This window comes from Plecotus auritus, assembly GCF_963455305.1.
Source record: "Plecotus auritus genome assembly, chromosome: 3".
Taxonomy (NCBI): Eukaryota; Metazoa; Chordata; class Mammalia; order Chiroptera; family Vespertilionidae; genus Plecotus; species Plecotus auritus.
The window spans coordinates 129,110,324-129,133,145 of NC_137772.1; the positions used below are offsets into that span (position 1 = coordinate 129,110,324).

At 46.7% G+C, this 22,822-nt stretch overlaps 1 protein-coding gene across 4 annotated transcripts in view; it reads right to left on the reverse strand.

Annotated features, from left to right (window-relative positions):
• CACNA1C (calcium voltage-gated channel subunit alpha1 C) overlaps positions 1-22,822 on the reverse strand; it is a gene marked incomplete at both ends in the record, with an annotated part of 717,827 nt that overhangs the window by 261,116 nt on the left and 433,889 nt on the right. The gene's annotated exons all lie outside the window — the stretch shown is intronic.

The following is a 22,822-nucleotide window of genomic DNA, read 5'->3' on the forward strand; positions in this document are numbered from 1 at the left end:
GCCTGAGCAGCCCCATGCAGCTGAGAAGACCGAGGAGGGGCAGGCTGGTGGGGGTGAACCTGGTGATGGGGAGACAGGACCAAACTTGATAAAGATGGCTCTGGTCACCAAAAGGGCTTTTCCTGCCCCAAAATGAGAGCTCCAAGGGACCGCTGGGAGGGAGAGTCATGCAAGTTCAGAGGCCTGTACCTTTCACAGCTCCCAGGCTGTCCAGCTGAAATGAGACACCTTCTACAGACCCTCAGGGTACCACCATGGAAGGCAGGCAGGTGTTCTGCTTCTCCTGATTCTCCTCACAAGGACAGATTTGAAGGCACTGTGGTGGGGGTCACGGGAGGGACCCTCAGGGTAAGTGGGAGGATTGCTTGGTTGACGGACCCCCTCCTCTGTGCCAGGGGCTCTGCAGTCTTTTTATCATTGCAATGCATTTCAGCAAGATGGAGACCTCTGGGATCCCTGGTGGAGGTGAAGGGCAGCCAGGCCATCTCGGGGCTGGTTTCCCTCATAGCTGGGTGGCCACAGCCAGCGCCCCAGCCACCCCAGGGCAGGCAGGGCTGGAAGGGAGCAGGGGAAGTCCAATGCTCTGCATCTCAAGGGTCTTTGTGGTTCAGAATACGGCCAGCTGAACCAGGTTAGCCCCAGAAGGATCCAGGCTTCTGTAGTAATTATCTGTGGCCTATGAAGTGCCTTGTCCCCGAAGGCCCAGAGTTCCCACTGCCTGTGAGCTGTGAGTTATGAGGAGTTCCCCTTTCCATGCCGTCACTCCCACCTTGCTGTCAGTTCTACTGGGGTGGGGACTTGCACTGGGATGGGAATTCTGTTCTTTCCTTCTTCTCTCCCCCCAAGTGGTGGAAACTCTTGACTATCCCATTGAGTTCAGTAGGTCAGGAGAGGTGAGCTCTACTGGAGAAAGCTGTAAATACCCAACACACACACCTGGGGGAAATCTGGTGTGTGGCAGGCATTGTGATGGTGGGAGGTGTGCTGACTGAGACACTTCCCAATCCAGCAGAAGTCTCTCCACAGAGTGACAGAGCCTGAGCCTCATATGGACGGGGCTGGGGCTCTGCCCCGCAGAGGAGAGCAGGGAGAGAAAGACACTCCACATTGAAGCACAGGCAGCAAGGAGGAACAAAGGGTGGGGAGCCATGTTCATAGCTTGCTGATTGCTTGTTAAGGCTCGTTAGGGTGGGACCTCCTGAAAAACATCTTTGCTGAGTACACACACACACACAGGGTCCAGGTGCTTTTTATTCAAGGCATGCTTATGCTCATTCACTTTAAATGTTTGGGTTTGACGTCCTTGACACAAAATGGTCCATGGAAATCATGGTCCTTTGGAAATGAAAACTATATCACGCACCAAGTTCCTTGCAAGGGTCCATTTCTTGAAAAACTCTTAAAACAATGCCTCAGTGATTTGGGGTTGGGGCCTGGTTCTTGATGTTCTTTCCTGTTGTGGACAATGGGAAGCCAGGGGCTCATTTCCAGAAAATGGGTGGTGCACTGCCTTAGCCCCTGCTAAAATGTGCCTGCGAGAGCTAAGGTCATATAGGTTCTGCAGTCAACATGAGTGTTTGTGACTGGCCCAGCCATGCTGCTCTGGAGAGTGACCCTCTGTGGCCTATTAAATACCTTGTCCCCAGAGGCCCAGGGTTCCCGCCGCCTGTCCCTCTGGAACAGGATGCCGAATGCAAGACTGGCAGCTAAAAACAACCTAGTCTGAGAGAAGAAGAGACTGCCAGCTTGCTGAGGCCTGGCGGCTGGCAGGTGAGGATGATTCATCTCCACCCCATAGAAAATTCTCCTCTGTTTGCATTCCTGTCTCCCTGAGCCATCCACTCATTCATCTCCCCCTTCTGTTAGTTCTCCTGCATGCATGTCTGTCCCTTCTGCCCCATTTTATTTCTCACACTGTGTCTTCCTCTTACCTGGAAGGGATTCTGTGCATCATATGTGCACTGCTTCTGCCTCCCTTTGTGGGCAGCAGGCCCTGGGCTAGCTCTTCTTTCCTTCATTTGGTACAAGAGCCAAGGGAGGCATGGAGAAAACACAGGGGATTTACTTTGCTAAGGTGAGCACTTCCACTTCAGGAAGGAAGGAATGGAAGAGGATTGCGAGGAGACAGAATGGAAGAAGCAAAAGAGAAAGAAGACTTGATTAAGGCACCTAACTTTAAAGGGGAAAATGGAAATCACTCATAATTTGGGTATTGCTCCAAGTGCAACTGTCAATGAAAATAAAAAATTGTGGGGACAAACCACAAACAGGAGTCTTAATGGAAAGTCTACACATACTGTCCATCAACTGCTGGCCCCTACCTGTCAGCAGACAACCATCATGGAGATCCAGCTATGGTGACACCTGTGTTTTCAAACCTCCCCCCCATCCCCGCCACCACATTCTGACAATGTCTTTGACTTTATTAGAGGTGAACAGCTCAAACATAAAGCTGGTTCATACAGGAAGTCCCTATGGGGATGACCCAATTTTCCTTCCCTCATTTTAATGATAAAGAAATCTGAAGCTCAGGAAATAAAATGATCATCCGTTCTAATAGGTGTGAAGTGGTATCTCGTTGTGGTTTTGATTTGCATTTCTCTAATAACCTGTGATGTTGAGCATCTTTTTATGTGCTAAATGGCCATTTTTATATTTTTGGAAAAATTTCTACTCAAATTCTTCATTTTTAAATAAAGACAGAAAACTTCAGACAATAACCATTCTATTCCAGCCAAACACCCACCTCTTCTAGCAAAGGCCACATGGGGAGACTAGATGTTCATCCTTGCCAGGCTATAATGAGGCACCCAATCCCCTTCTGGGGTGGTGTCAGACAAGGCCAAGTAGGGAGTAATGAGGCTTCCAATAACCCCATGGAATCAGTGACGATCAGGTGGAGAGTCAGAAACTGAACTTCTACTCTGACTTGGCAGTAATGTAATGAAATACACCTCCCTCTCCCTGCTGTGTGGTGCCAGAGAAGCCCACTGGAGAGTATTACTTGCACACTGCCCGATGGTAATGAGCCCTCTCCTTTCTATGATGTCCCCATTTGGTTGGCATCTGCTGAGCTCTTGTGAACTACCACCAGCAGCAATGAGGAGACCTTGCCCTTCTGGTGTCAGTGGAGGCCTGGTGAGGAACCTGGACGTCCACTTCTGGGAACACCATCTATAACAGAAGGTTTCAAAGAATATCCAGACTCTCATAACATAATACCCAGAATTTCCAGGTTTCAATAAAAATAACTCATCATAACAAGATCCAGGAAAATGTCAACTTGAATGAGAAAAAACAACTAATATACACCAACACTGAGATGGACAGATGTTAGGATAACTAACACCTTCCCTAGAGGGGGAGAACAATTTCAATGACAGCAGATTTCTCATTGGAAACCATGGATGTCAGCAGGATGTGGCATACATTTTTCAACTGCTAAATGAAAAGAACTATTATCAACCCATTGGAAATATCCTTTATGAATTAAGGGAAAATAAATGCATTTTCACAGATGAAGGAAAACTAACAATTTGTCACAGGCAGACTCACCTTTAGAATGGTTAAAGGAAGTTCTCTAAGCAGAAAATAAATGATTTAAATAAACGAACAAAAAAGGAATTTTAGATCACCATGAAGAACAGGAAGAGCAAAAATGTGGTTGAGTACAATAGACTATTCTTCTCCTCTTGTGTGTTCTCAGTTATGTTTGATGGTTAAAGCAAAAGTTAGAGCATTGATATGTTTCTCATGTATGTACAGAAAATATCTAAGGCAATTATATTATCAACAGGGAGGGTAAGGAGAGAGAAAGCAGTGACACTTCATTTGAACTAGTAAAATATATTTACTAGTAGGCTGATAAAATATATAATATAAACCTGAGAGCAACCATTAAATGAGCTATATGAAGAGATACACTAAAAAACTATTAAATGTGGATAGTTTTTGTTGCCCTCCTCTCCCCCAACAAAATAAGATCCCTGTGCAATTTAGCAATGCTTTTATGGGAAATAAATAAAATGGAGTTCTAAAAAATGTTTGATAATCCACAGGAAGGCAACAAGAAGTCATTTATACAACATTCTTAAAATGACAAAATTGGAGATGGGGTGCGTGTGCCTATCTATAAAGGGGAGCATGAGGCAGGCCTTTTTGATGGCGGAACAGTTCTGTAACCTGACTGAGGTGGTGCTTACATGAATCTACACGTTATAAAATGGCACAGAACTATATACACCTCGTGCCAACATCAGCTCCTGGTTTTGATATTGTACCATAGTTATGTAAGATGTAACCACTGGGGTATAGTGGAGCTCTCTGCACTATCTTTGTGTGGACCCCAAGAAGAAAATTTCATTTGATATGAACCGCGAGAAGGAATTTATCTGCTGAGATAGACTCCCCATGGATAACTAAGGGCCCAAGTTTTATAAATAATAAGAGCCTGGCATCCATGTGCTGAAAAAGATTCTTAGATACTCTGTATACCGGGAGGAACCTCAGACTGAACTCTTGGCTGCCTGTCTATGCCATCTGAGTCAACCGCCTCAAGAAAACCCTGGTCTCATCTTTCCACCAACAGACAGACCAGCCCTGTGCAATCAGAACTAGACAAACTGCATCCTCATTTGCAGCTATACTGACCAATCAGGACTGTGCTATTCAGACTAATCATAACCATAGTATTTGGATACCTCATTTATATGAAACAGACTTAATAGGGAACCTGGACAGGAATTTTCTGTATAAATGACGGCCTCCCCTTTGTCTGAGAGGAGCACACTTTCAGTTTCTGTAAGAGGCTTCATCTCCCCAGTTTGAAAACTGTTACCTCAATAAAAGACTCTACATTTTTACTCCAATGCCTTTTGGATTTGTTTACATTTGAAAGCTCCTATAAATCTGTAAGTATTTAAAAAATAATAATAATAAAGTGACTTGGGTCAGTAGAACATATCCATTTCTTCCTCCCTACCCCAATTTTTCCTGATTTCCCTCAGGGAGTAGCTCAGTTCTCCTTCCAGGAATCCAAACCAGCAAGCCTTGGTTGTCAAATGGGGAAACTGAGGCAGGGGGTACACCCCCCCAACAAAATAAGATCCCCTGTGCAATTTAGCAATGCTTTTATGGGAACACCTATTTGTGTCTTGAGCACTGTGCTAGGCAACTGAAGGAAAACTAAGAATAAGTACCACATGGATCCCTTCTTATCAACCCAAAGCTCACCTTTTTCTGGACTCCCTCACAGTCTGTTACACTTGGCTCTTTATAAAATCACCTACAAAAAATATCAGCCACAAACTGTGTAATCTTTGAGTGGGAATCTCCATTGCTTCGTTTCTACCCACACCAACAAGCAATCCCCCTGAAGCTGACAAGCTATGTTTATCCACTTAATCTCCTGGAAACCCAAGGTTCTGCATTGATCAGGATGGGAGCTTGGTCTTTCCTTCCCAGCCCCATGAGAAGAGCCCACACTGGGAGGGGCTCACACAGTATGCCAGACCTCTGAGGTGAAACAGAATCTGCCTTTCCACGCAACAACTAATTGTTCTGGGTTGTACATGCTTGAGTCCCTGATTTCATTTTGCTTAGTAAAAACTAATTATAAATACCGAGGGCACACCTCCCATGTGCAAATGCATGGGATGTGGGCCCCATACGCCCTGGGTAGGGCATTCCTTCACCCTAAGGAAAGGAACACATAGAATGTCAGGCTGAGGAATAAGAAACATGCTCTACCCAGGAGGAGAGGTCTTGTGGACTCCCATGAAGATTTCTGGATGATATAAGGAAGAGGTGACAAGTTGCACTCCCCAGGAGCTTGGGACCCTGACAATTCTGAAGAGCTGAGGACAGATGCCCGTATTTCCTGGGGTGGTTTAATGATGATCCTTGCTACAGTCCTAGAAGTAGACTAGCAGTGATTTTCAACATTCTCAGCCTCCTTTGCAGTGAGCACACAGAGAAAATGATAGCATTTTCATGGTGTCTCCCAGATGCCATGGATGAGGTGCTCCTGGCCAGCAGCTAGTAACCAGCCCAGGGATCCTGTGTCCCAGACCCAGCCTGGCTAGACTAAGCCCATGGTGTGCCCCTGAAACCAGCAAGGACATTCTGACTAGAGAACTTCTAAAGAAGCTTTCAAGACTGAGAATTGCATGTTTCCTCAGGTAGAAATGGGCAGCTATGAGAAAGCCCCAGGGGCATCAAGGCAGGGCTGTGGCTCCTGGGGCAATGGCAGCTTTCCATAGGCCATCATCTTCATCATCTTGCAGTGGGGAAAGACATCCTATGCTCCAGGGGTCTCTGAGTGACAGCAGCAGACATCTATCTATCTGGGGCTTGGTTATGAGATGAGAGGGAGACCAGGGAGATGGAGCGGGGTGGGGGGGCTTTCAGGTTGCTGACAGTCATCTTCTCATCTGTTATTTACTGTACTTGTCCTAATCATATAGTGTCAATGCATCTATAAATTATCTTGTCTCTCAGCAGCTGCCAGAAGTGATGAAAGCTGTCACTTAATCAAAAAAGTTTAAATTAATTAAAGGGAATAAAGGAAAGGAAAGGAAAAGCAGCCTGGGAATGGCTGTCTGAAACGTAATGCCAGCATGGGAGCTATGCGCCGCTGTCCCATCACCAAGTGGCTCCAAATCCCACCTCTCATGTCCTTGCAAACACAACGTTCACTCCGCCTCCGCCTCCAACACCTTCACTCTGCAGCCCCACCCTCTCCCTCCACAGAGGAGCAAACAGAAACCTATCTGTTTAGCTGTGGGGCAAGACCACAGGTTAATAGTACAAGATGTATCTTTGGCCTGGAGTTATACCTGCTTCAGCTTGATTTGGGGCCTAAAAGACTGATCAGAAAGGAATGAAGAGTGTTGGAAAGAGGTAGACCTCTAGGAAATTTTGAGAAGACTGTGGCATGTCCTTTATTACTCCAGTGCTACATCCTGGCTCCATGTGTCTCTGTGCTGCCACCTAGATACCCAAGTCCCTCTTTTCTGTTCCCACAAGGCCAGTCTAATTCCCCTAATTCCAAGAGCCTGATGATCTGGCTGTCCTTTCAACTCTCACCCCTCTCAAAGAACCAAACAAAACAACCTTTCTCTTTGCAGGGGGGCAAATGGGTGGGGCAAAATCTAATTAATTTATTATTCATAAGGTATTATAGTAAGTGATAATGGCTTAAATCCTTGAAGGCAGCAATGTTCTGGTGATGGTGGTGGTGCCACCGTTCCTTCCTGTGGCTGTGACCAGGCCACTGAGGCTCCCACTGACGCTAGAACCCACAAGGCTGATGGGAGACAGAAAGTCATTGCTAGTATACTGCTCATTATCTCCAACTTAGAACAACATCAGCATAGTGCTTAAGATTTATAAATTTCACATGTGAAGTGGTCAGAGCCAGTATGAATATCCCCATTTCCCAGATAGGACCACTGAGACTCAGAGAGGGTAAGTGCCTTGCTTCAGGTCCACAGCAATAAGTTGCAGAGTGAGGCCTTGGAAACCATTCTCCTTGTTTTCCACATCCACACTGCCTACAATGCACCTCCTGCCTTCCTCTTCCAGCTGGCTGGCTCCAGTTCTCCAGAGCTCCATGTGGGGCCTGGTTCTGACCCCTAGATGCACATGGCATTCTACCTTCAAACTGAGCTCTCCAGCCCAGGCTCCTAGTCAGCCACGTTGCACACGGCACTCTCCTCTCACTTCATTATCATCCTCAAAGTGCCAGGAATAAGAGGAGAGGTTTAATATTAAAAGCCTGGAGTGCTGCCAGCCAATAAGATAAACAGTCGGAAAGGTCAGGTACTGCTTGGATAATTATCTAGCTTTGGTGAAGTCACAGAACCAGGCTGGAAATCACGGTTTTCTCAAGCAGGATGTTCCAGCATGTGCAATTCACACTTGCATCTTATTATTGAGACATGGTAATTCAGCTCATGTTCCTGCTCTCTGCCCAGAGGCGCAGTCAAGCAATATTCACCCATAGAGGACATCCGTGGTGCTTTAGGCAAGGATTTCAAACCATGGGGTCTCATCCTCAGGAGGACTCCATATCTGGAGCCTCCTTTAATTAACAGAAAACTAAAGGACACTTAGTTCCCTTCCTTTTTATTATGGAGATGTTCAGAGGTACATAAGAGGAGAGGAACAGAGTATAAAGAACCCCAAATACACATCAAGATTTGGGTTTTTATTGGACAAACATTCCATGTTTATTATACGCCAGGTATGTAAGTTAATACTTGCTCTATATATATTAACTCAGTTAATCCTCATAATAATCCTATAAGTAGTACCATTATACCCACTTTAAGATGAGAAATCTAGGCATAGGGGAGTTAAACAACTTGTAAGGAAAACAAAATTAAAAAGTTGGCAGGCAGTCTGGCTCCAGAGTCCGTCCTTCGCCATCACAGATGCATCACCCAGTCAGGGGCAGAAATTCTGGTTGCTCCTGTCTGCTAGCTTTATCTTCATGCCTCAGTTTCCCCATATGTCAAAGGGAGACCTGTCCTACTTACCAACCTCATAAGCTTGTTATGATGATTAGATGAGATCACAGACATGAAAATGTGCCTGTTATTACACATGTGTCTTATGAACATGAATATAATACATTTTATGTTATTCATCTTTAAAAAGTGCTGAAGTCCTCATTGATGTGTCTGCTTTGGGATCTTAAATATGAAACTAATCAACATATTTATTAATCTTATTTATTTGGTTCCACGCCTACCAGAGGACCAAGTGTAGCCAAATATTTTGGGATGCACGGTTAGCTGGTGATGGAGCATGAAAAATAAAAAGGCACACATTAGCCCTTTCTTAAAAAAACAGTTTAACACTCTTCCCACCTTGGTTATGAAGCTTCTAATAAACAGGAAAGAAGCCAAAAGGTGATCACCCACAACCACGTAACATGCCTTAAAATTGAGTTGTAAGTGCCAGTATTTCCCATCCAATAGACTCAGTGCTCCTGACGGTTGCCTCCCACTTCGCCTGACACTGGGCCTGATGGTGGAGGCGGGAGAACGTTCCCACCTCATACTCCACAAGGAGGCTCACAGACCCCAAAGGGCTGAAGAGACAAAAAACACACATGTAGTAGTAAGAGGATAGTTTTCTCCTATTCTGAACCCTGAGGTGTCACCAAGAGCACTCCAGTTGCCCTGAGAAGGTCATGGGGAAGCTGCTGGGAGAGAACTAAGAGAGAAAGAGTGTGCAGTGTGTCCTCACTTTCCTGGGTGGGAAACCTGGGAGAAAAGGCTAAGGAGGGCGGGTATCTGGGCATGGTAGGCAGGCCAGGAGGGGAGACATCAGGCTCAAGCAAAAAGCAGGGTTTCGGAGCAGCAGGGACAACAGCAATGATAGTTGTAGCTAACAGCCAGCCACCAAATATTTACTGACTTCTGACCAGGTGTCAGGCACTGAGTCAGCAGCTGGGGCTCAGCAGCACGCAGGCCAGTGGGACACTAGGTCTTCGGTAACTTGAGGAGGAGGCAAATGGACAAGAGGGAAGAGTGCTTCAAGTAGGAGCAGAGAATGCTGTGGGTGCATAATAGGGACCCTAAACTAATCTGGGTGGGCAGAGAGGAGACCATGCTGAGCACTTTTTTTGCACTATTCTGTTCAATATTCAGAGCAGCCCTATGAGGGTTAGCATGTTACAGGCTCAGTAAGGCCAAGGTCATACAAATAGCAAGTGGGTGGTGGAGCAGGCTCTCAAACCCAGCCTCCTCTAACTCCAAATACCATGCTTTTATCACCGATGACAGCAGCCTGTAGGTGATGGAGATAGTATGGAGTACATACTAGTAAGCACCGGCTCCATAGAAGCCATCTGAAGCCTGATTCTCAGTGAGCTGTTCCTCATTCTGGTTTAGCCTTTGGGACCTGGTTTCTAGTGTTAAATAAGGCTGAGTTTGAATTCCACTCTAGCAGTGGTGCATTGTATGGGCAAGTTATTTAACTTTGCTGAGCCTCAGTCCTCACTTGTTAAATGGTTTTAACATTACCCACCTCACAGCACTGTGATGAGGAATAAATGAGATACTGCCCTTAACACATGCTCAGTGACACAGCTTAAGGAACCTAGCCCCTTTGCTTTCACCTTCAGGAATTGAAATGTTAAGAAATGGGCCATTGCCCGGCCGGCATGGCTCAGTGGTTGGGCATCGACCTATGAACCAGGAGGTCACGGTTCGATTCCTGGTCACATGCCTGGGTTGCAGGCTCGATCTCCAGTGTGGGGCGTTCAGGAGGCAGCCAATCAATGATTCTCTCCCATCACTGATGTTTCTACCTCTCTCTCCCTCTCCCTTCTTTTCTGAAATCAATAAAAATATGTTTTTTTTTTTAAAAAAAAAGAAATGAGCCATTGCTGCTGTAAGACTCATTGTCTGAATCTCCTAAATCCCTTGCAAGGGGGACCAAACCCCTGGTGCTGAAAGGCAGACACTTTTGCATTAACATTTCCAAGAGACAGGAAAGCCAGGGCTCAGATTCTGAAAAGTCATCTTATTCTGAGTCCCTAATGATCCGAGGTCATTGTGAGCAGCTCTTTCATAAAACAGAGAGTAAACTCTCTTGGGGAGAAGCATGGGTCAAATTATATAAAAAGCTCCATTTTTCTGAGATGAAATCTCAGAGTCGTTACTGATTAATTTGGGAGCCTAAAAACCACTGGGCCTCCCTAATCCCCACAGGATGTTTACCCACCTAATCCCTTCAACTGCCCTGGTTGAACTGAGATGCCAAGTCACTGTGCCCTGGTGACAAGAAGAGCCAGGGAAGTTCAGAGTGGATCCTGGAAGACCAATAGCGCATCGTGTTAGGAGAAGCTGTGGAGCAGGCTGGGGCCTGGCAACCTCCCCCAGGACATCACTCTCTGCTTTTGAGTTACCAACTCTGAGATGTTGGCTCCTAACAGGTTACTTCTAGGGCTAAATGTTCGGCTCTATGAGGCCTAATATTTTAAATACAGAAAGGAATGAATTGCCTAATGATAAGGACTCTGTCCCTGAATCAGAGGGAAGGTCAGGGGCTAGGGTAAGCTGGTGGCTTCCCAGTTCTCAGTGAGGAGTCGGGGGGCCTCCTGCTTACTGCTAGTCCACAAAGCTCTCCACACTCATCTCCCTTGTCTTCTCAACCGTCCCTTGGAGCCTCCATTTCCTCCTCAGTTAAAAGATCCCTGCAGAGAACAGACTGACAGCTGTCAGAGGAAAGAGGCGTTGGAGGCTGAGTGAAAAAGGTGAAGAATGGATTAAGCAAAGAAAAAAATACTCATAGACACAGACAACAGTATGGTGATTACCAGAGAGAAGTAGGGGGCATAAATGGTGATAGAAGGAGACTTGATTTGGGGTGGTGAACACACAATACAATATGCAGATGATGTATTATAGCATTGTGCACCTGATACCTCTATAATTTTATTAATCAATGTCACCCCAATAAATTCAATAATTTTTTTAAAAAAGATCCTTGAAGGCCATTAAGGTCAAGTGACTTGATCATGGTCAAACATCTGTGCTGTGAACCCTCTTTGGGCTAAGGAGCTCTCGCTTCCCCACAGCAGCCTCTGAGCCACAGTGCAGGCCTACCACTTCATGAAAAAGCAGTGGGGCTTCTGTTTTCAAAGCCACTTGCCCTCCCCGGCCAAAATTGCCTCCCACCTTGCATGGCTGCAGGCCCTGCTGCCCACCCCCTGCTCCAGGCATATCTTCAGGGCCCGTTGCCAACTCCATGATTAATCCCCAATCTAATCATCTTCAGCAGTGACATAACTCACCTCCCTGTGGGTGCTGGGATAATGTATTCAACATTACTAATAACAATCCTGCTTGTAGAGACAAAACTGGCTAAATACACCTCTGTTCTCCCATTTCCTCAAGACATTTCACTGCAGCAGCCTGTCCCCTGTCTTTTTCCTGATTTTCATGTTCTGTTCTTTGACAAGTCCTGGAGCCAAGTCACTCTTCTTTTTAGCTTCCTGTAAAAAAACAAAACCTTCCCGTTGCCACCTTGTCTGCTCAGGTCCCTGTGCAAGTTCTTCCCACTGAACCGATTCAGCCCCAAGCCTTTAAGCTCGTGGGAGAAGAGCTGTGCTGAGACTGGAACAGCTTACTCCTGGGTTCTGTAGGCAAGTTGCTAGGGGACGGCTGAGGTCCTCCCAGGGGCTGGTTCCAACCAGCTGTCCTCTCGCTCTTCCTGAGCATTTCAGCAGGGAAATGGGAGACAGAGCCAGTGATTAGAAATTGATGCCGTTAATGGTTTATCAGGACAGAGGAGAGCCCACAATGATGATGGGTGAGTGACAGGATGGCAGGAGGCAGAGATGGCGTTTTAGAGGTCTATTTGCCCCTTTGGTCCCAGGCACTAGCCCTAAGGCCCCTTCCAGCTCAGTTGATCCTTCACTTACTGCATCCCTGAACCTTGTCTTCTCAACCATTCCTTGGAGCCTCCAAGATGGGAAGGTGTTGGGCCCACCTTGACAAGCCAAGCCACTACTGCAGTATCCAGGGGCATCAGGCTGCCGGTTCCTGCTGACTTAGACACTGAAGGTTCTTATGTGTCCCCAGCCGCAAAACATGACCATTTGGCCTCAGAAGAATAGAGGTTTGGAGATGGAAGTGAGACACGGACGTCAGCCCAGAGCCCAGATCACAGGTGAGGCAAGGTAAGTGGTCAGCTGGTCAGGCTGCTTTCCCCGGCACTTTCTGCAAGGCAGGCACAGAGCTCGGAGCAGCAGTGCACCCATGTGGACCCTGCGGGGGACTCTGGTGCAGCTAGGACCTGTGCAGGAGAGCTCTGATCTGTGCTCATGAGAACAGCACCACCACACAGGGCCAGGAGGGCCGGGAAGGCTTTCACCACAGGGTGGCAAGGAAGCCACTCCCTCAGGGGTAGTGAAGAAGAGCCTTGGAGGCAGGGCACACAGTCTGTGCCAAGAGTGAGGGGTGAGGAATGGCGGTGGTTTTGAATGGCTGCAAGGTGCTCGCTGTGTAAAGGGCAGTGGTTGAGCAAGCCAGCATTCCGAGGGCCTTGACTATGGTGCTCAGGAGCACAGACCTGTTCATTGGGCCATGGGAGTCACGGAAAGCTTCTTAAAGGGAGACTGCACTATTAAGTTTGTGTTTTAGAAATAAGACCCTATGAGTCAGACAGAGTACTTTTGGCCACACAATTACTGACACAGGCACCCAGAGCTGTCCAGCCTCTCTCCGGGAGTTTCTTCCCCTGCCTACCCTCAGGATTACTCTTATGGCTTCGCCACCACAGCCCTCTCTGTTCTTAAGTTTCCGAATGACAACAGGGCCCAGCCTGCTTCCTCCTCGCTGTTTTATGACCTGGTGGGCCTCTGCCAGCATCTGGCCCAGGACCTGCTCAGTGAGGCCCTAGAGCCTGCTCGCCCTTTTCCCTGGACCCGGCACATCCCCCTTCTGTAGGCAGCTTTGGAACAGCCTAGGCAACTCTTCAGATATGGAGTTCTGGAATGGCACATTTTAGTGTTTCCACAGACAGAGTCTCCAGCCATGATGCCAACCTGGTGGAAGCTGGGGCGGACCCAAGCTGCCCAACTTGCACAGAAGGAGGCATGGCTCACAGAGGCCACCTGGCGCCCAAGTGGCAGGTCTCCTGACTCACAAACCAGAGCACTGCCCCGTTTAGAGCCACCATCCTCATTGCCCTTCCCTTTACAAAGTCAAGACCGTCTGTTTAGAAATCATCAATAGCAGTCAGACAACCCACCAAAAAATTCGTGAGCATCTAATGTTTGGAGGAGGCTGGCAAAAGCAGCGACGTCACTCACATAGACAGTGGCAAACCAGCGGTGGCCACTTCTGCTCAGCTGAGGACAGGAGACAATGTGGGACAGAAAGAAAAGGCTGATGTGCTCCCCACAATTAAACACAGTCAGGTCCTCGCACTCACTCGCTGAGCCCCAGCCGTGCCTCTCCTCCCAGGCCCTTGTTTGAAGCCAAGCATCTTGGATGCTTGAAGGGAGGGATACATTCTTTCAGAGCCACCTATCCAAATACGGGCATGCAGTTTGGAAAAGCTTATTCAGTGTGATAACTTTATACGTACAGATGAAAAAAATGCCTACTGCTTTTCTAATACAAACTTCATGAAGTCAGGCTCAGTATAGTCTTCTTGTCCCAGTGACTGGAGGTGTTGGGGGTTCTTTGGGGGAGGGGCCCTCAGAGCACTCAGTAAGCTCTATTACTGGGGTTTGCCTGAAGGCCAGGGTACTCAGAAGATGCAAATATGATTTTAAAAGAGTGCATTCATATTTAGGGTGCAAAAGTGAGAAGCCCTCTCCCACCCTTTGGAAAACGCCAAACAGCCTCTTCTCCTACCTGCCTCTCCAGCATGTCGAGTTTATCCCACACCTGAGCCTGTCCTTGGGCCCATCATGGATATTGGGGAATTGCAGGCTCAGGGACTGGAGTAGGAGGCCCCGGGACCAGCCCTTACAGCAGTGGTTCTCAACCTTTCTAATGCCGCGACCCTTGAATACAGTTCCTCATGTTGTGGAGACCCCCAACCATAAAATTATTTTCGTTGCTACTTCATAACATAATTTTGCTACTGTTATGAATTGTGATGTAAATATCTGTGTTTTCCGATGGTCTTAGGCGACCCTAGTAGTGGTTCTCAACCTGTGGGTTGAGAACCGCTGCTGTAGAGGGTCGCCTAACAGCAGGGTCAGAAGCTCTAGATGTGCCCAGGACCACAGAGTCGACAGCAACCAGCATCTGAATGCAGCTGTTGTCCCTGCAAAGCTGTGTCTCCTCAGTATCCGCCATTAGCACTAGCTGCAAGCCATTCCTTGTCCCATGCTGCTGTACCTGACTTGCTCCCAGACATCTAAAGGACCTGTTCTCAATGGGGACCCAGTTTTAGAGGATGGCTTGTGAGCACCTTGTGATTCCAAGCAAAATGTTGCATTTCATGGGCATGGGCCCTGCATTTTTCTGGGGAGAGAGTCCAAAGCTTTCATCAGATATAAGAGGGTTAGTGAACCCCAAATAGTTAAGAGCTGCTAACAGGATAAATAACTCGAGAGAGACAGATGTATGGCAGAAGTATCCAGAAGAGCAAAGAGCTGAGACAATGCAGCAACCTTCCCTGGGCCTCCAGCCTGGACTTCTAAGTGACCAGATTCCTGGGTTTGGGATCCTTCAACAGTTTGGTTTTATTAAGTGTTCACATACTTCCGAATGGCGTGGCCCAGCCAAGCTTGGACCCGTGCCTTTGGAAAACCACTAATGAAACATTAAATAATGAGAGAGGCCTAGCTTCATGCCAGAGTTCTTGGCCAGGAGAAGGCTGCTGTGTGGCCACAGGCTGGGGGCTGCTGGGTCTTCAGAAAATTTAATAGGTGGTGACAGGGCAAGTCCTGGTGACAACAACTCACCCTGTTCACAGGGGCCTAGGTTTCAGGATCCTCAGCTAGCGTCTTGGAGGACCACAGGCCTGGGCAGCAAGCTCTGCTCAGCTGAATCAAAGTTCAGCACATTCCCCAGGCCACAGGCCCCCTCAGGCCTTCCCTAAGAACCTGGTTGGGCTGGTCTGCCTTTCTGCCCCCCTCAACAACAGGAAAAAAAACACCAAAAACCTCTGCTTGGATAGACCTTTTTGTCCTCAGACTTGGAAAGGGAGGGGGAACAGCTTTGCTATTAATACTCTCAGGAATAATCAAGCTGCAAATATTTCCACATTTCCCAGTGGGACCCTTGTCTTCACCTCTTTCCCGTGTTCCCTATCTCAGAAGCCTCAGAGAGCAGAGGCACATCACTACAAAATACCCAACTGGCACAGGCAGAACCTCTAGGAATAACTTGGCCCCCTAAAATGCACCCTGCTTTGCAGAAGCTCTATTTATTGTTGGACGCTATGGCCAAGATTGTACAAACATACCATTCACATGTGCTCCCCATGTCAGATGCACCTCTTCAACTGGCCAGGGCTATCCACTGCTGAAGTTCAATGTCAGGAGAGCAGGCCATGGGACTGGGCTTTCAGGCTCCATTGAGTCAGACCAATATCCACTCACTATGCGATCTTGACAGATTAATCTTGCTAGCTTCAGTTTCTTCATTTGAAAACTGGGGACCCTAATACTTATTCCTGGCTTAAAGTAAATGACATAATGCATGTCAGTCCTAGCACATTCTAAGCTCTCAATTAAAAGCAGATATGAGTATGAGTAACTGTTCACTTGGTTCAGATCTGGGCTGTACAAATGCAAAAGAGGCCCCTGTTCACTGCCTACCTTTTCTCAAATCATAGGACTCAGTGATGCACACAGAGGTCCTGCCTTGTAAGGTGCATCTGGTAAACTTCAGACAGGAAGAAAGAAACTGCTCCAGCCTAGAAAATTTGCTGTCTCCAGCACCTGCTCTTCTGGGGACTCTGGAGAAGGCTAGACACACCTTCCCTGTCATTACCGCCTACGGCCACTAGGGGCGCACTGATCCCCTCTATCTTAAAGAGAGTCAGAAAAAACTTCCTTTAGCTAAAATGAAGCTGGGAATTTTCATATGAAAATTTCATTAGAAAACTAAGAAAAAAGACGACAAATACAAACTACAAACATTTGGAATTAGACAAGTTGACAGTGAAGAACTTGGATCCTAATTGAAGTAAAGTCTAGCCTCAGTCTGGCGTTGCAGATGCAGCTCACAGTACATTTAGCCTAGTTATAAATGGGAAAAACGCCACTCAGATTTCTAACCAGAGACAGACTGGGTGGGCACCACCTACTGTGTCTTCTCTGGGGGTGGGTTCCCATCCCCCTCCTGTACTTTTCCTGCTTGGCTGCCCTTTTCCCATTGTTTCTCCCTGGGGAGAAGCTTTCTAGAACCCCACCCTGGTTTTACAGTATTAAAAACACTTCACATTTACATATACAGTAAGTGAGATGATGTCATCTCCACCAAGGAGAGAAGATGTCCATTTTCTGAGGCAGCAGGGAATCTGTTTATTTTATAAGTAAAAGGATTAATGTTTAAAGGTCTGCTTGGAGAGGGGAGGCCTCAGGTTTATTCTACCTCTTCCCTTTAAAATAAAGCCTCAAGAAATAGATTTTTTAAAATATTATTAGTCACTTTTTTTTGAGCCCTGATGTTCTGAAGCCTGTATTTATCATGACTATGTCCAGGTTGACCTGGCAGTTAGGCCTGGCTCCTGTGTTTGTACAGAGAGAAGCCACAGTAGGGGCAGGGAGAGGCTAGCACTAGGCCACACAAACTGGTCTCCACCCTGGCCCACCTGTGGCTTACCTGGGACCTTGCAAATTGTGTAGCTTCTTGGCCAGGCTCCCTTTTCAGTCTGATTTAGATGTAGGCACTACCCTGATGGGTTGTTGGAATGACAGTTTTAGACCTTATAACCTCTACAGGTTAAGAAAACCAGGACCCAACAAGGATTTTAACCTGAGAGAATAAGGGAAATTAATATCGACTGAGCATCAATTTTAGGCATCTGCTATACATCATTTAATCTCCACAACAACTCTGCAAAGTCAGTATTTCTATCATCTTTTACAGACTAGAAACAGAGGCTTACAGAAGTTCAATGGTTTGCCCCAAACCATATAGCCAGCAAAGGGTCCAATCAGGGCTATAAGGCTCCAAAGCTCTTTCCACTCATCACTTGTCTAAGATCATCACACAGCTGGTTGACAACAGAGCCAGAAAATGAAGATCCAACAGTTGGAAGCCCGTATTCTACTTCTACCACTGGATGCCATGGTCTTCCCTGAGAAGCAGGTGTTGCAGGCCAGGCTAGCTGGGAGGAGCCCATTTGTTGGGGTCTAGAGCTGGAAGTCACTCACACAATGCCCGACCCACTGTTGTTCAGCTAGCAATCATGTAAAGAGGCCTCCTCAGCCCAGATTTCATGTTCTGTTGTTTGTCAGGCAGCCTCTGTTGTGATGTACTGGTCTGGGGATCTTATCTCCCCCAGTGAGCCCAGATTTCTGGGGAAGATGAAGTTGCAGCCTTAGCTTCAGGCTACGAAGCAAGGCAGTGCACTTTTATGGGCTGTTAAATCCAGGAGCGGCTACGAGGGTGAAGTTAGGCTGAAGGGCAGGGTCTGTCTGGGGGCTTGAAGTGAGGGGCAGTACTTTGCTGTTAGGACGAAAATTAGAGGGTTAACGGTAGCCATTGATGCAGTGTGTCTTATTAAATGTAAGGATTGCCCTAGGAGTTTAAGCAAACTAATGAAGGCCAGAAGGACATAGAGTAAAGCTCTCTAGTTGCCACATTTCTGCTGAATGTGTCCATGAACGCATCCATGTGGGGTGGGACTGACCCTCAGAATATTCAGCCAATATGCTCTCCTCCCCAGGTGATGGCCACTGGGCAACTCCTCAGCTACAACCTTCTGTCTCCCACCTGGGCATCAGCAGCACTTGTCCAGCCTGTGTCCAAGTCCTCCGCATATACAACAATGAAAGGACCTCTCAAACACAAGCATCTTGGAGATGTAAAATTGCCCAAAGACAAATTTCTTTGAAGGATAAAAGGGAAAGTAGCTCAGGGAGAATGAGAAGTATGCTCTGGACCTGTGCCCAGACACAGTGGTTTCTCAGAAATCCGCTACCATCCGATGCATACACCCAAGGAGCCAGCAAATTAGATGCTTTCAATGCCCGCAGCTAAAGGTCTGCTCGAAGGTGCCCAGACAGGTGGAAAGCTAGCAGGGCCCTGTAGCTTCCTGGAAGGAAGAGGCTATGTTGCACACAACTGTAAAAAAATTAGAAAAATTAAGTTACTGTGGATGCACAAAGGCTAATAATCAGATGGAAATAGTTTGATGGTAACTATGAAAAAGCTGTAATCAGATGTCTCATAAATAATAATTCACTTATTTACATTTCTCTCTCCCCTCTCTTTTGTTTAACACCAAGAAATAATTTTTTATAGGTTGGTGTCAGGGGATAATGTTGACTTCAACATTGTAACAATTCTTCAGCATTTCAGATAAAAAATAAATCATCTGGCTTTCTTCACTTTAGAATTAGGTTTGGAAACTAGATAATACTGACAGCACAGAGCATTCTAAAAAGCAGGAGTGAGAAGATAAGCAAATGTGGTGACGTCTAGAGCAGTGCTGGCCAACAGGACTTCCTAACGATTGACATGCTCTGCACCTGTGCTGCCCGGTACAGCAGCCACAAACCATGTGCTTATTGAGCATTTGTTATGTGGCCAGTGAGATTGAGGAACTGAATTTTTTTATGCTATTTCATTTGAACTGATTTATATTTACGTGGCTATAGCTGGCTAGTGGCTGATATATTGGACAGCACAGGTCTAGAGGGCAGAGTGAAGGCTTCATTATATCAAAGAGCCCAGAGTGGGTGTTCTTAAGAATTCTCTGTAAGAAGGGACTGCCTTAAGATTCCACTGACCTAGCTCACCCTCAAACTTCAATCTTTCTCCTTTGCCTCAACTCCAATGTTAAAGGAGCAGGCTACACTTTGCTATTTCCTCCTCCCCATCTCCCATCCCACTCTAGCCATGGCTCCTGTCCAATCACTTTGTTAAAACTGCTTTTTTAAAGATCCAAAAATGAGAATCCAGTTCTGAGATGCAGTGGCCTCTCCTTGGTCACCACTGGAGTCACTGAGTGTCCTTCTCTCCTGGTTTCCTTGACAGTCTTCCTCTTGGTTCTCTCCTACCTTGCTAGCTGTTCCCTCTGAAGAGCCTTTCATAGCTTCCTTTCCTTGGAGTTAGGCATTTCCCAAAGACCAATCCTGGGTTCCCAGCTCCACACTTGTTTCATGCTTAACCTCATCTATCACCATGTCTTCAATCAGTCCACTGAGGAATCAGTATTTCCAGCACAAATCTGACCCCCCAGCCCAGGCCAGAGATGTAATAGGCATCTCCTCGTGGATGCACCATAAGCGCCTAAACACAAGCCCCCTCCCCTCACCCCCTTTATCACTCCATGTCTCATTGAATGGAAGCCTTGTCTTTGTCCTCAAAGTAGACTCCTCACATCTTGGTGCCTTAGTGGTCCTCACCTTCCATACCAGGCACTAAGTCCTATCATTTCTACTGTCAAATTCTCCTCCTTTTTATCCTCCTTAACCCTGCCTTGGCTCGGGACCATCCATCCCTTTTGCTGAGTGACGAGTCTTCAAGCTGGCCTCCCCATCCCCAGCCACTCCCTACTCTGGCCTTTTCCACATCTTCACCTGTTGTGTCTACTAACTATCAGCATGCCACAGCCTTGTACTCATGCAAGGGATCACAAATGCATGGAATTAATGCCTCCAAAGGTTAAAACTCCTTAGCAGGGCTGCAGTTGTATTTCCCAGCTTTATCTCCTGCCTCTGTCTTTTATACACACTCCTCTGGTCACACACTGTCTTCACATCTTCACATTCCCCTCTCTCTGTAACCCTGCTCCCAAAGAAATCGTGACCAGTCACAAAGCCTGTCTTTTATGTCACCTCTTCCGACTCTTCACCCTGCCAACCTAGTCACTTCTTTTGCTGTGTTCCCAAAGCAATTAGTTCACAGAGCAATTCTTTTTCAAAACTGAATTCAAAACTCATCAAACTGAATTATGCCAAAATGTGTCTGTGTTATCTCTTCCCCAACAATTTTTAAAGGCAAGGGTTATATTTCATTCAACTTTGGTTCTAGTATCTACAACAATGCCTATACTATAGTAGATGCTCAGTAACTAACTCCTAATGTTAAACATTAACAAAAAAAAAGATTCTCTTAAGTTCTGTCCATAATACTCATCATATGTAGGGTGACTGGATAACCTGGCTAGCCCAGGACAGTCACAATTTACCTCAGTTGTCCTGGTGTCCTATTTGGTGAGGGCCCCCTTTTGTTTGCATGTAAGTACCCATGTTTGAATGCTAAATTATATGGTCACCCTAATCATAAGGCCTGGGTTGTAATCTTTTACACAGGAATATTAAAGAAGAAGGTCTATTTATAAAGTTAGAAAGTGTACTGCCTAAGAGTAAGGGAATGGGTTAGATGACCTCTCAACCTCTACTCCAGTAATAAGATTCTAGGATTCTGTGATTTCTGGAAGTAGTCTTGAGAGGAGCTGTAATGAAAATCAGCCACTTTCATGTCCTCAGCCTGGGAATACGGGGCACCCTAAGCAGTGTTCTGTAAACTCTGATAAATGAGAAAGAAGGGAGGCAGGATCTACATGAGCACATTCTAACCCATTGGAACTCACCCAGAAAAGAAAGGAAGGGACAGAGTGACTCAGTGCCAGAGGGTTAAAGAGATGAGAATGGGTGGGCCGAGCACAGTACAAATACATGGAATTAATGATGCCCGCAAAAGGCTGGAGACAGTAGGCTTATTTAAATATCTGTCAAGGAAAAGAAAAATGAAGGCCCAAAGTGTGGACAATTAGAGGCAACGAAGAATCTGCAGAAGCAGTTATCAGTGAAATTAGGCCAAGCACGGAAATGTCTTTGACAATTCTAAGTGCCTATCAGGCAAACATGGGTTACAGAATAACACTGATCATATAAAAGATCACTCCCCTTTGTTCAGAGGACAGGTCACAGTCTTCCTTTTTATTCTAAATTTAGTCAGCTTGCTTATTCTATTTAAAAACAAGCAATGAAACCCAAAAACATTTCTTGATCCCAAAGAATTCCCCTCCATAGACTGCCCTCTCCCACCCCTTTCTCCCAGGTCAGTCTTCTGAGTTCATCCACTTGTCTCCATCATCTCACCTACCACCTACTGGATGCAGTATCCTGGCCTCTGCTCATCACTCCACCAACAGTCTTGCCAAGCTCACTAGTGACCAACATGTTCTGAATCCAATGGTCATGCTTCAGTCCTTAGTTTAGTGACCTTGCCTATCAGCAGGAGCATGGGACTGTGACCACTGACTCCTCCAAACATGTCTTCCCTGGCTCTCGTGGCCCCACACTTGCCTGGTGTTCTCTACACCTCCTACTCCATTCTTCCTCTTCAACGATGACCTTTGTGCCTGGGGCTCTAGTTACCATCTATGAGTTGATGACCCTCTGTCTGTATTTCTCTCCCACAACTCTCCTCTAAGTTCCAGACCCCAACATCTAACTGCCTCCTTGGTAATGATATTGAATATGTCACAGACACTGCCAACACCACAAACCCAAAGCCGAACCCATGAACTGATCAGCTCTCCCTGCCTCTCCAGCCAGACCCTTCATCCCTCCTTCACCTCCATCACCACATACTGTCACCATGCTCCATGATTCCTCTTATTGAATCCATTCCCTCTATCCATTCCTACAGCCTTGTCCCTTACTAAAGGCACAGTCTTCTGTCCTGTTTGGTATCTCTTGGACCACTACTGTGAGTGGGTCCGCTTCAGTAGTGGGCTCCCTGCTGTGTGCTTCCAGTGCTATCCAGTGGTATTCCACTATTTCAAAGACAGAATCCAGACCTCCCTGGTCCTGGCCCCTGATGGATTTTCCAGCCTCAGCCATCACTATTCACCCCTTATATATTATGAGCCAACTTCCTTCAGTTCCTTAATCCTGCTAAGCTCTCACTGGCCCTGAAGCATCTTTCCACCCTCCTCTTTCCTCAGGTGTCTGGCCAGATTTCACCCACCCCGGGAAGCTTTCATTTAATCCACAGGCCAGGAGGTAAGCCTGCAGCCAGGCACTTTCAGTCTCAAGTACTTATCCAGTTAATAGAAAGTGCTTCCTGCCTCCTCGGAGTCACCCTCAACTGGAAGTTTTGTGAACCCCTTTATCCCTTGTGCACCACCAAATCCCAAGGCCCAGTGAATAATG